This window comes from Cervus canadensis, chromosome 20 (genome assembly GCF_019320065.1).
Source record: "Cervus canadensis isolate Bull #8, Minnesota chromosome 20, ASM1932006v1, whole genome shotgun sequence".
In the NCBI taxonomy this organism is placed as follows: domain Eukaryota; kingdom Metazoa; phylum Chordata; class Mammalia; order Artiodactyla; family Cervidae; genus Cervus; species Cervus canadensis.
Genome location: NC_057405.1, coordinates 34,528,728 through 34,543,494, shown reverse-complemented (window position 1 = coordinate 34,543,494; position 14,767 = coordinate 34,528,728). Strand labels below are relative to the sequence as shown.

The following is a 14,767-nucleotide window of genomic DNA, read 5'->3' as shown; positions in this document are numbered from 1 at the left end:
TCACTCACGTCACCATTATGCTACCAAAGGAATAGGAAGGAAGCAGGACTGGGCAGAGGGAAAAACTGAACTCTATTAATACTATCTTCTGCAGGGATGACTGAGTTTTCTTTGAGCTGGGATATGTTGCTGTGAATGTGAGCTGACCTCAGAAGGTGGTACAACTTTGAGCAGGACAGCTTTCTTAGCTAAGGCAATCCTTGAAGAGCGATGACGATGATGACTCAAGATCCTCTTCTGTCAGCCCTCTCAGCAACTGGGGAACCAGTCCTCCAGCTTGGCCCATGGCCTGCCTCAAGAGTCAGCCCAGTACAGTTATGGTGCCTTTCCTCTAGCTCTGTCCTGAAGTTCCTTGGCTTCATGACCTGGGAAGTCTTCCCTGTCCTTCACCATCTCTCGGAGATTGCTCAAACTCATGTTCATTGAGTCAATGATTTTCATCTCTCCATGTCATCCTCTGTCATCCCATTCACCTCCTGCCTTCAATCTTTCCCAGCATCAGGGTCTTTTCCAATGAGTAGGCTCTTTGCATCAGCTGGCCAAAGTACTGGAGCTTCAGCATCAGTCGTTCCAATGAATATTCAGGATTGATCTCCTTTAGGATTGACTTGTTTGATATTCTTGCAATCCAAGGGACTCTCAAGAGTCTCCTCCAGCATCACAGTTCAAAAGCATCAATTCTCCAGCACTCAGCCTTCTTTATGAAGTCCAACTTTCACATCCATATATGACTACTGGAAAAACCATAGCTTTGACTAGACTATATAAACCTTTGTCAGCAAAGTAATGTCTCTGCTTTTTAACAGATTGTCTAGTTTTGTCATAGCTTTTCTTCCAAGAAGCAAGCATCTTTCAATTTCACGGCTGCAGTCACCATCTGGTGATTTTGGAGCCCAAGAAAATCAAGTCTGTCACTGTTTCCATTCTTTCCCCATCAATTTGCCATGAAGTAATGGAACTGGATGCCATGATCTTAGTTTTTCAAATGTTGAGTTCTAAGCTGGCTTTTTCACGCTCTTCTTCCACCTTCCTCAAGAGGCTTTTTAGTTCCTCTTCACTTTCTTCCATAAGGGTGGTGTCATCTGTGTATCTGAGGTTATTGATATTTCTCTTGGCAATCTTGATTCCAGCTTGTTCTTCATCCAGTCCAGCATTTTGCATGATTGTATTCTGCATATAAGTTAAGTAAGCAGGGTGACAATATATAGCCATGACATACTCCTTTCCCAATTTCCAACCAGTCCATTTTTCCATGTCTGTTTCTAACTGTTGCTTCTTGACTTGCATACAGGTTTCTCAGGAGGTAGGTAAGGTGGTCTTGTATTTCCATCTCTAAGAATTTTCCAGTTTGTTGTGATCCACAGTCAAAGGCTTCAGCGTAGGCAATGAAGCAGATGTTTTCCTGGGATTCCCTTGCTTTTACTATGGTCCAACAGATGTTGGCAAGTTGTTCTCTGGTTTCTCTGCCTTTTCTAAATCCAGCTTGTACATTGGAAATTCTTGGTTCACAAACTGTTGAAGCCTAGCTTGAAGGATTTTGAGCCTTGCTAGCATCCGGAGAAGGCAATGGCACCCCACTCCAGTACTCTTGCCTGGAAAATCCCACGGACGGAGGAGCCTGATAGGCTGTGGTCCATGGGGTCGCTAAGAGTCATACATGACTGAGCGACTTCCCTTTCACTTTTCAGTTTCATGCATTGGAGAAGGAAATGGCAACCCACTCCAGTGTTCTTGCCTGGAGAATCCCAGGGACGGGGGAGCCTGGTAGGCTTCTGTCTATGGGGTTGCACAGAGTCAGACACAACTGAAGCGACTTAGCAGCAGCATGTGAAATGAGTGCAGTTGTGTGGTGGTAATTTGAACATTCTTTGGCATTGTCCTTCTTTGGGATCAGAATGAAAACTGACCTTTTCCAATCCTGTGGCCACTGCTGAATTTTCCAAATTTGCTGGCATACTGAGTGCAGCAATTTCACAGTATCACCTTTTAGGATTTGAAATAGCTCAGCTGGGATTCTATCACCTTGACTAACTTTGTTTCCAGTGATGCTTCCTAAGGCCCACTTGACTTCATACTTCAGGATGTCTGGCTCTAAGTGAGTGGTCACACCACTGTGGTTATCTGAGTCATTAAGATCTTTTTTGTACATAAATATGTATATATAAACATACATATATATATAGAAGCATATATAAATATATATTTGTATATATAAGTAAGTCACTTAGCTGTATAGTAAAAACTAACACACCATTGTAAATCCACTATGCTTCAATAAGAAGAATCAAACTAATTTTAAAATGTAAAAGAGAAGTGACTGTCAATCTCAGGAGTGGAACAGTCAAAATGAGAACAGACCCTCTGTGGGCAGAGTGTAGGGCCTCATGTGCTTCGTTGGTAGTGGCGAGTTCTCTACCCTCTGCAGGGGGCTCTGTTAATGCCTAACCCTGTAACCTACTGGGTAAAGTTACGTTGTATCAGGAAGGGGGAGTCTGGGCTCCCTTTTAAAGCTGACCACCACTCCCTCCCCATTAACATTAAATCTCTTTGATTAACCCTATGATGTCTACCCTTAATCTCTTCTGCTAAGGTAAGCATCTTTTCTCATGTGTTGGCCACTTTTTCCTCTCCTACATAACTCACTCCAGAGTTCATCTCAGCCAGTAAAGTGGTCAAGGTCAAGGTTACTCTCACACTAATACTGGATTATCTGGCCTCACCTCCCAGCCTCCTGGAGTTTGTGCTGTAAGTTTACAAAGGTAGAGAGACGGTGAGATTCTCACACCCTCAGGGATGGTGCTCTGTGTAATAAGCGATCAGTAAATATGGAACCAGTACAACAAACATGATTCATAGAAAATGAATGACTCACCGACACAGCATGAATAAAGTGATCCACAAAGGTGAACCAGAGATCATGGTTCACAACATTTTCTAACAACATCTAGTTATGTGTTGTTGTTATTGATTTCTTTCATTTTTTAAAATCTTTTTTAAAATCTAGAGCATCCCCCTCACTGGAACATAGATTTCAACATCAATTTCACCTAGAAAATGTGTACTATAGTTGCTTGTGTTTCTAGTTATTCTTTAGTAATGAAAACCTAACATTTCTATAGTAGTTTCTGATTATTCTGTTTTTGTAGAAGAAATTACTGCTTCTGGATGGATAAAGAGTTAAAAAAAAAAAAAAAAAAGGAGGGTTGATTTGTATCTGTGTATACTTATGGCTCCTCTGTAAGGGAAATTACTCCTCTTGTAGTTACGTAAACCCTTAGTGGAAAATGAAGGGGAAATGAAGCCAATTTTCAGGAAAAGGTTCAGCAAATTTAGTGCTTGACTTGAGATAAAGTCTCATTTAAAAAACATAAATGTCTCAAACACTTAATAAAATGGGATCAAAGAACATAGTAAAAAATACTGAATTATTATTTGCCCTAATTTGAAAAGATGAAAAATCAAAGTTTAAAGCTAATGCTTCAAAACACACAAAATAACATTTATTTCCGGGTTTCCCTCTACTTAGAGTGATTACTTGTTGGATAACTCATCCTTTCCTCTAGAGGAAAAGCCTTTGAGGTCAGGAACTCTGTATTCTTTATTGTTGTTTTCCCTGCAACAAGAACAGTCCCTGGCACCGAGGGTTTAATAAGTGGAGAAATTTTTTGACATCATGTTCCCATCAGTGTTATTTATTGCAATAACTTTGATGGATTCACTTCACATTAAAACACACACATTGGACTTCCCTGCTCCTTTAGTGGCTAACTCTGTGCTCTCAATGCCAGGTGCCTGGGTTCGATCCCTGGTCAGGGAACTAGATCCCATATGCCACAACTAAGAGTTTGAATGCTGTAGCAAAGATCAAAGATCCAACTGCAACTAAGACCTGGCACAGATAGGTAGGTAGGTAGATCAATAAATAATTTTTAAAAACCCACAGAAATAAATGTAGTAAGTCATTCTTCTCTCTCCCTATAAAGAATCCATGATTTCAAGTTTTTATAGATCCTGTGTTTCTCTTTGATCTCCAGTATCTCGTGAAATCTATCCTCACAACATTTTATATCAATGTTTTATACCTTACTGTTAGTCATTTGTTTTACCTTTTGAGACTAGGTGAGAAGAGACAGCATTTTCATTTTTAACCTTGTTGCAGATGATAAAACCAAAGCTCCTTTTCCTAACAAAAGCAAACAAGAGTAGTAAGTAAACCTGGAGTGATTTTCGTATCATGCAGGTAACTGCTTCCTGTGTTTTTGCAAAAGGCTGTGTTTAGACCTTGGGACATCTATGCACACAGTCAAGGGTAAGTACATTGCCTGAAGACAGGCTCGAAAAGTTAATTGATGGACAAGTGAAAAAAACTTTTTGGATATAGAGTTACAACTTTGAATGGAACCTATCATTTACATTTATTATAAACCACATTGTAATATCCATCCACATTGTATCCATCAGAAACGCTGGGCTGGTTGAAGCACAAGCTGGAATCAAGATTGCTGGCAGAAATATCAATAACCTCAGATATGCAGATGACCCCACCCTTATGGCAGAAAGTGAAGAAGAACTAAAGAGCCTCTTGATGAAAGTGAAAGAGGGGAATGAAAAAGTTGGCTTAAAGCTCAACATTCAGAAAACAAAGATCATGGCATCTGGTCCCATCAGTTCAGTTTAGTTCAGTAGCTCAGTCGTGTCTGACTCTTTGCGACCCCACGAACCACAGCACACTAGGCCTCCCTGTCGATCACCAACTCCCGGAGTCCACCCAAACCCATGTCCATTGAGTCGGTAATGCCATCCAACCATCTTATCCTCTGTCATCCCCTTCTCCTCCTGCCCTCGATCTTTCCCAGCATCAGGGTCATTTCAAATGAGTCTGCTCTTTGCATCAGGTGGCCGAAGTATTGGAGTTTCAGCTTCAACATCAGTCCTTCCAATGAACACTCAGGGCTAATCTCCTTTTGGATGGACTGGTTGGATCTCCTTGCAGTCCAAGGGACTCTCAAGAGTCTTTCCAGCACCACAGTTCAGAAGCATCAATTCTTCGGCGCTCAGCTTTCTTTATAGTCCAACTCTCACATCCATACAGGACTACTGGAAAAACCATATCCTTGACTAGATGGAACTTTCTTGGCAAAGTAATGTCTCTGCTTTTTAATATGCTATCTACTTTGGTCATTACTTTCCTTCCAAGGAGTAAGCGTCTTTTAATTTCATGGCTGTAGTCACCATCTGCAATGATTTTGGAGCCCAAAAAAATAAAGTCTGCCACTGTTTCCCCATCTATTTGCCATGAAGTGATGGGACCGGATGCCATGATCTTTGTTTTCTGAATGTTGAGCTTTAAGCCAACTTTTTCATTCTCCTCTTTCACTTTCATCAAGAGGCTCTTTAGTTCTTCTTCACTTTCTGCCATAAGGGTGGTGTCATCGGCATATCTGCGGTTATTGATATTTCTGCCGGCAATCTTGATTCCAGGTTGTGCTTCATCCAGCCCAGCATTTCTCATGATGTACTCTGCATATAAGTTAAATAATCAGGGTGACAATATACAGCCTTGACGTACTCCTTTTCCTATTCGGAACCAGCCTGTTCTTCCATGTCCAGTTCTAACTGTTGCTTCCTGACCTGCATACAGGTTTCTCAAGATGAAAGTGAAAGAGAAGAATGAAAAAGTTGACTTAAAGCTCAACATTCAGAAAACAAAGATCGTGGCATCCAGTCCCATCACTTCGTGGCAAATAGAAGGAGAAACAGTGGAAACAGTGGCAGATTTTATTTTTTGGGGCTCCAAAATCACTGCAGATGGTGACTGCAGCCATGAAATAAAAAGACGCTTACTCTTCGGAAGAAAAGTTATGACCAACCTAGAGAGCATATTAAAAAGCAGAGACATTACTTTGCCAACAAAGGTCCGTCTAGTCAAGGATATGGTTTTTCCAGTAGTCCTGTATGGATGTGAGAGTTGGACTATAAAGAAAGCTGAGTGCTGAAGAATTGATGCTTTTGAACTGTGGTGTTGGAGAAGACTCTTGAGAGTCCCTTGGACTGCAATGAGATCCAACCAGTCCATCCTAAAGGAAATTAGTCCTGAATGTTCATTGGAAGGACTGATGTTGAAGCTGAAACTTCAATACTCTGGCCATCTGATACAAAGAGCTGACTCATTTGAAAAGACCCTGATGCTGGGAAAGATCGAGGGCAGGAGAAGGGGACGACAGAGGATGAGATGGTTGGATAGCATCACCGACTCAATGTAGATGAGTTTGAGTAAACTCTGGGAGTTTGTGATGGACAGGGAAGCCTGATGTGCTGCAGTCCATGGGGTCACAAAGAGTCGGACACTACTGAGCGACTGAACTGATTATCCATCTTAATATTTACAATTGTCTTAATTCAACCAATGGGCCCTTATAATTTTGTGTTAGTAGGAACACATCTGAGTTTAGTTATGTGACTTTTGACTGACCACACATACAATAAATTAAAAAATCAGGGGAGACTTCCCTGGCGGCCATTAAGACTCTACTTCATTGCAAAGTCTAATCCCTGGTCAGAAAACTAAGATCCCATGTGCAATATGGCGTGGCCAAAAAATACATAAAATTTTAAGAAAAGTTTAGTGTTTCAGCTTCAGCTTTAGACGTTTCACTTCAAATCTCATGGTTTTAATTACTACACAATCTCCCATTAAGAAACTTTGATGCTAATTAAAAATCTGGCCTAAAAGTCAATTCTTACAACAGTCTGTAATTCATAGCACTTTTCTGAAATGACTCTTTCGTACAGAAATGTGCACTGCCAGCCATGCCTCAGCTCAAGAAGCTATGCTTGAATCATTAGTTGCTCTGTCATGTCCCACTCTTTGCAACCCCACGGAATGTAGTCTACCAGGCTCCTCTGTCCATGGGACTTCCTAGGCAAGAACACATTGGAATGGGTAGCTATTCCCTTCTCCAGGGGATCTTCCCAATCCAGGGATCGAACCCCAGTCTCCTGCAGTGCAGACAGATTCCTTACCACATGAACCACCACGGAAGCCCACACTTGAATTAGACACTTACTCAACCTGGCTGCTAACAGACCAGGGCTCTCTGGATCCTGCCCAAAGTACCTTCTTTGTCAGAGTTTTTCCTGTTTTGTATGATCTGCCTTCCTCAGTAAGAGACACTCTCTCTCAACCAACTTGTCTCTGGGAAAAAAGTGATCTTGTCCCACAGAAGCAAGAGAAAAATCCAGGGTTTTGACAATAATAATCCCATGGACAGAGGAGCCTGGTAGGCTACAGTCCGTGTGGTTGCAAAGAGTTGGACACAACTGAGCAACTTTACTTACTAAGAGTCATTGGAAATACTGTCCATGTTAGGATAACCCTTCTCTAGGAGTTAGGATCTAATGTTTTCCCATATTCTATAACACTTTTCTTTCAAACTAGATCTGTCTGGAGAAAGGAAGATTTATCTCTTAGGAAGAAAGATGCTAACAGGTTATTAAATTAGAAAACCAAACCTATTTAATTTGAAGCCCGAAGACTGGGTTTAGGTATTCAGACCTAGAGCAAATCACTTAGATTATCTAGGTATTGGCTTCTTTTTCTGCAATGAAGAAGCAATAAAAGTCTCCTTCTCAATGTGGCTCAAGGGTGGAATGAAATAATATACCTGAAGGTGTTTTTTTAAACTTTAAAGAGCTAAGCAAATACATTACCACTGCAGATAAAAAACTTTATTGGTATATTATTCCCAATGATACTTTACAAATGTACTCCAACATGTTGTTCCATTCTAGGAAAGGAACAGATATTGTGAATTCTTGACAATTGCTTCTTAATCTGTTCAAACTTGAGCAGGATGTGGGTGTGTTCTAGAGAACACTTTATTTTTCCACAATTTCCACATTTGGAAAAACTGCAAAAGTTATGGAAAGCTGGAGGGGCTCACATGCTGAGTTTTAAACTAAAATATCTGACAAAAAACAAAATAAATGTAAGCCAGTTGTCAGGTTGCGCTGTTCAAACAGAAATTAAGATGTTCCTTCTTCAAAGCGAGAGTGAACACTGACTCAAGACAACAGCTCTATATATTTACCTCAATCCTACTTGGAAGTTGAAACATTTTCTTAATAGTTCATAAGCACTAATTATTTGCGGTGTCTTATGTAGTTGGTTTATTTAATAGTTTAAACTGGACTCCCGGTCCTGCCACCTGGAGCCGGTACAGGTGTGAGGGGCCGCGTCTGGCTGCTGCTCCCGGGCTGGGGCATGGTGTTGGGTGCCGGGCCTGCCTCGCCTGTCTCGGGGTGCCCAGGAAAAAGGAGGCAGTGATGCTGCTGCTGGCAAGGAAGCTGAAGCGGGATGACGGTTTCAAAGAGTCCCAGGCGTCAGCCACAGCCTGACTGCACTCGGCAGGTGTCCGTGAGGTACAGGCTGCTTGTGAAAGAGGTCGTAGAACTTGAAGCTAATTTACCTTGAACGTGTAAAGTGCATGTTCCTGATCCAAACAAGCTTCATTGTTTTCAGCCAACTGTCACCCCAGGTGAGGGTTACTACCAGGGTGGAAAACTTCAGTTTGAAACGAAAGCTCCTGATGCATGCAACATGGTGCCTCCCAAAGTGGAAATGCTTGTCCAGGACCTGGCACCCCAACATCACAGAGACGGCCGAAGATATGTCTCAGTTGACTGAGAGAACATTCGACCGATAGCACCGGCTGGGCCCCCATGAGGACACTGAAGGCTGTTGTTTGGGGATTAAACTCTTTACTGATCTGTGGAATTTTGATGATCCACTGAATATCCAAGCTGCGGGACATCATTTGCAGGTCAAGGAGGACTTCTGGCATCAACTGGAAGACTACAATAAGCGCTCTGCCAGATGATACGAGGAGACCCTGGGCTGAGCCTGAGAAGATTGTCTCCACCTAAAACCAGAGGGAGCCTCTCCCCAGTTCTCATCTCCCCTCAATCCCGCTGGGTCGTCCGAGTCCCGTGACCACATCGTCCTGAGGAAGAACCTCTTCACGACCGCCCACTGTAGCCAGAGAGTTCCACATATATGCAGCCAGAAAATGTGTCTGGGGTTCTACTATTTACCTTAATGTGTTTACTTTTTTTGAAACCGTTCTGTATAGGCTGTTGATGGGAATGAACTCAGCGTTGAGGCTAGAGCCACTTCTCCCCTCCCCCAGTCAGTCCCGTACAGGCGACGCTCATGACGTACTCCATGTAGCTCGCAGATTGGCCAGCAGAAAGCCGCTGCAAACTGTGATTGGTGCGAAGCTTCTTAGCTCCGCCCATGAATGTCGGCCCCTTCTAGGTTTCCTGACGCTTCCCAGAATGCATTCACCGCAGATCTCTTATTGAAATGCATATTTTATTTACTGTAAGTATATTTGGGAGCAGATTTGTAATTTGTACAATTTAATGCTTTTTTTTTTTTTCTATTCTCATTTGGTTTGTATTTTCATTGTATTGAGCAGACAGAAAGAGGCTGGGTCAAAAACTATTGAGAAATACAAAGAAAATATGAAAGGCAAAAAAAAAAAAGTTTAAACAGTAGAGATATATGTACAAAGTTATCTTATATTACAAATACCCCCTGAAACTTTTATGTCAAATATTCATTTCCCACCCACAGCATTTTTTTTTTTTTTTTAGAGTCTATGATTTCCTGACACTTTTCAGTTATATTAAAACTCAATCTCAGGCTTTCCTGGTGGTCCAGCGGTAAAGAATCCACATGTCAATGAAGGGGATGTGGGTTCCATCCCTAGTCTGGGAAAATTCCCCATGCCAAGGGGCAGCTAAGCCTGTGTGTTACAGCTCCTGAGCCTGCACTTTGGAGCCCTCCAGCCACAACTACTGAAGCCGGCATGCCTAGAGCCGGTGCTCCACAACAAGAGAAGCCACAACAATGAGAAGCCTGTGCACTGCGATACAGAATAGCCCTCCCCTCACCACAACTAGAGAAAGCCCGCATGCAGCAAGGAAGACAGAGCAACCAAAAATAAAAACTTAAAAAAAAAAAACCCTCAAAATCGGGTTGGGGAGGGATGGATTGGGAGTTTGGGATTAGCTGATGCAAATTATTATGTAGAGAATAAACAACAAGGTCTTAAGGTATAGCAAAGGGTATATATAGTATATAGTAAGTATATGGTGTATATATATTATAGTATATATGGTAAGTATATAGTATAGTAAGGTATATGTAGTATATAGACATTCACTATCCTGTGATACTTTGCTATATCACAATATTGTTAGTCAACTATACTCCAATATAAAATAAAAAGTTAAAAGAAGTCACAAGTTATAAGGTTTAACTAAGGAGAGAGAGAACAAGGAAACTAATATTTATTAAGCATCTTTTAAAATGGTAGGCATTGTGCTACATATTTTACACGTTATTTCATTTAATACATAGGACTGTGAATTAGGTGTTATTATTTCCAATTTAAAGATTAGATTTATTGAAACAATGAGCTATCAATACACCTATCAGAGTGACCAAAGTCCAAGGCACTTTTAGTGCCAAGTGCTGACAAGGATGTGGGGCAACAGGAACTCTCAAGTGGTACAGCCATTCTGTGGGCGTCCCAGGTGATCCCAGTGGTAAAGAACCCACCTGCCAATGCAGGAGACAAGAGACGTGGGTTCGATCCCTGGGTCAGGAAGATCCCCTGGAGGAGAGTATGGCAACCCACCCCAGTATTCTTGCCTGGAGAATCCCATGGACAGAGGAGCCTGATGGGTTATAGTCCATGGGGTCACAAAGAGTTAGACATGACTGAAGTGACTAAACCACCACCACCACAGCCACTTGGGAAGGCATTTTGGTAGTTTCTTATAAACCTACTCCTACCATATATCATCCAGAAGTCATGTTCCTAGGTATTTATCCAAATGAATTAAAAACTTATGTCCACACAAAAAACCTGCACATGGATGTGTATAACAGTTTTATTGATAATAGCCCAAACTGGGAAACAACCAAGATGGCCTTCAGTAAGAGAGAGGATAAATAAACTGTGGTACATTCAGACAATGGAATGTTATTTGGCACTAAAAAAAAAAAAAAGTTATCAAGCCGTGAAAAAAACATGGAAGAATCGTAAATACATATTAATAAGCAAAAGAAGACAATCTGAAAAGGCTACATGTTGTACAATTCAACAATATGACATTCTGGAAAAGGAAAAACTATGGAGACAGTGAAAAGATCAATTGTTGCCAAGGATTAGGCAAGGAGGGATGAACAAATGGAGCACAGAAGATTCTTAGGGTAGAATTATTCTGTATACTGTAATGATAGATACATGCCATTACACATCTTTCCAAACCTATAGAATGTACAACACCAAGAGTGAACCCTAGTGTTAACTATGGATTTGGGGTGATAATGATATATCAACATAGGCTCATCAATTATAATAAATGTACCACTCTGGTGGGGGATGTTGACAGTGATAATGACGTTATCAATGTCGGTTCAGTGATTATAACAAGTGTACCATTCTGGTGGGGAATGTTGATAATGGGGGAAGTTGTGCATATGTGGGAACAAAGGGTATCATGTACTTTCCACTCAGTTTTGTTGTGAATCTAAAACTGCTCTAAAAAATAAATTCTATTTTTAAAAGAGTGTGTGCATGTTTAATCACTCAGTTATGTTCAACTCTTTGCGACCCCATGCTGTAGCTCTCCAGGCTCCTCTGTCCCTGGGATTATTCAAGCATGAATATTGGAGTGGGTTGCCATTTCCTTCTCCAGGAGGTTTTTCTGACCCCAGGATCAAACCTGAGTCTCCTGCAGCTCCTATATTGGCAGGCAGATTCTTTACGGCTGAGCCAGTACCCCCTCAAAAAGAGCACACACCCCCAAATATGAGGTGCTACAAGTTTGAAAATTCACCAAGTCAGAAACCTTCTAGAATACCTAACTTTAGTTATTAATAAGACATTCTTTTGCTTCCTAGAGTTGGCAAGCTATATAGATTTCCCTTAAGCATGCTATTGGATTAGATAGTTCATTTTGAATTTTCATGTGATTATTTTTTTTACTGCAGGGCATTCAAGTGGATGATTATTGCCATAGTCTTGAAACAGAAAGTCAAAATTACTTTTCTTAAAAGTAAATAAATACCAAAACCCAAAACAAAACAAAAATATCCTGAGATAAGCCACAAGGAGAATATTAAAAAGAATGTATACACACACACACATAACTGAATCACTTTTCTGTACAGCAGAAATTAAGACAACATTATAAATCAACTATACTCAATAAATTTTTAAAAAAATCTCAATCGGATCCAATCTTACGTGTAAACCTCCAATTTCACATCTGATTTAAACCATCTGTCCCTTCTTACCTCCTGGGGACATTCCCAATCCCATGGTAGCCGATCTCCAAAGATGGCCTTAAAGCACCACACCCTTCATTGTCCCCCCTATACTGGATCCAAGCTGGGCCTTTTCTTTTTTTATGTATTTTTTAAAATTTATCCTTGGCTGTCTTTGCTGGGTCTTTGTTGCTGTACTGGCTTTCTCTAGTTGGGGCAAGTAAGGGTTGTTCTCTGGTTGCAGTGTGTGGGCTTCTCCTTGCTGTGGCTCCTCTTGTTGCAGAACATGGACTCTAGGGTGTGTGGGCTTCAGTATGTCCAGCATGTAGGCTTTACAGCACAGAGCTGCCCCAAGGTATGTGGGATCTTCCCCGACCAGGGATCAAACCCGTGTCCCCTGCATTGGCAGGTGGATTCTTTACCACTGATCCATCAGGGAAGCCCTGAGCTGGGCCTTTGACTCCTATTAATCAGCAGGAGTTGGTGATGGACAGGGAGGCCTGGCGTGCTGCGATTCATAGGGTCGCAAAGAGTTGGACACGACTGAGTAACTGAACTAAATCAGCAGAAAAGGCTGCTATGCCAGTTCTGAGTCTAAGTCAAAAGAGGGCCTGGCAACTTCTTTCTTTGCATATTTGGAAGCCCTGAGCCATCAAGTAGGAAATCTGGTATGTTAGCCTGTCACGTGGAGAAACCATGTGGAGAGGGAAAAGTCCCGAGCCCAGACAACCCACAGTCCTAGCTGAGCCCAGTTTTCTAGGTGTCTCTGCTGAGGGGCCAGATGTGTAAATAGGACACCATGGGCATGAAAGCCTAGTCAAGGCCGCAGGTGACTGTAGCTCCGGTGACCTGCTCATGGAGCAGAAGAACCACCCATTGACCCTCAGATGCAAGACAGGAAAGCCACTACATCCTGGGATGGTTTGTTACACAGCAATGGAGAACTGGAACATTTCTTATGCCCATATCTTTCTGGCTGGGAAGAGGGACATGACTTTTCTCTTCACCTTCCTCTTCTGTTTCTAGCTTTCTGTGTAGGGGACTGCTAAGAGGGGTGAAAATAGGGACAGTCTTTGCTCTTAACTGCTCCCACACCAGGTGATATGCTGGAGCTGGCCTGGACCAGATTGTTTGAGCCAACTGTTAAATTTTTAGGAATTTTATGGACCAAATGTTACAAATGCCACCATTAAAAATTAAGTTACATAAAATGATAATGAAATAAATTATATTAAAAAAGAGGCAATAAATACTCAAAACTTGCCATCTCCTATCTTATTTTGAGTGTTGGTGATGTAGTGGTGAGCATAGCTGCCTTCCTATCTTATTTTGCTATCATCTATCATGTCTTTAAGGTTACTGACATGTCTTGCACATGTCTGGTGGAGATGCCATGGAGCCATGTGCTACTGTGCTAATTCTTTTCAACCTCACAATCAGTGAGTAATGTCACATCAGTAGCTTAGAATCAGCCATGGTGGGAATCTTTATACCATGGAAATGAGCAAAACATTAGAAATTAGTGACTTTCCCCTGTGGATTAAGCTGGTTGTTAACTTGGAATCCTGTTACATGTATTAATATATAGGTCATCTTTGGTCCATCCTGGCTAGTGCATGATGCCTTCTCTGGGGGAGGCAGGAAAATGTTAGCTTTGTATGAGTTTTTTTGAAGGTGTCCAGTGAGACCCTAATGCTGGGAAAGATTGAGGGCAGGAGGAGAAGGGGGCGACAGAGGATGAGATGGTTAGATAGCATCACTAACTCAATGGACATGAATTTGAGCAAACTCCAGGAGATAGTGAAGGAAAGGGAAGCCTGACATGATGCAATTCAGGGGGTCACAAAGAGTCAGACACTACTTAGCAACTGAACAACAACTACAACAAATGAGACCTGCTATTATTCCAGCTCCTCATGTGGGAAGTTTTTGATCCACCTTCTTAATTTTGGCCCATAGAAGACCTCTCCACTTCTTGCTACTAGTTCCTTTGGCCAGTGGATAGTCCCTGTTTGTAGAACACAATAGATCAAGGCTGCCATCTTCTTGGATGTCCATCTGACCCACCAGATAGGACTGGGCTGCAGAGTCGGACATGACCTAGTGACAGACTTTCAGTTCAAAGATAAAGAAATATGGTGTAAGGATAAAGAGTTAGTTTATCCTTAGAGTTAGTTAGTCTAAGTAATCATGAGTGCCCTGAGTTAGGTTCCCTGGGAAGTAAATTCTGAGATGGAGCTCAGTGTACAGAAAGTTTATTAAGGTTGGGGGTTAAAGATGAAGAAAAGCTGGGCAGAAGGAGAAGCTGAACTGAGGAACAGTCACAATAAGAACTCTCCTTACACTGTGGGGCACTTTGAAGCTGGAAAGGCCCTTCAGACTATATGCAATCTGCCCAGAGGGGCATGTGACCTTGACCAGGGG

At 41.8% G+C, this 14,767-nt stretch overlaps 1 pseudogene; it reads left to right on the top strand.

Moving 5' to 3' along the window:
- Positions 1-8,325: 8,325 nt before the first annotated feature.
- On the top strand, positions 8,326-8,879 carry LOC122422938 (annotated as a pseudogene).
- Positions 8,880-14,767: the final 5,888 nt, after the last annotated feature.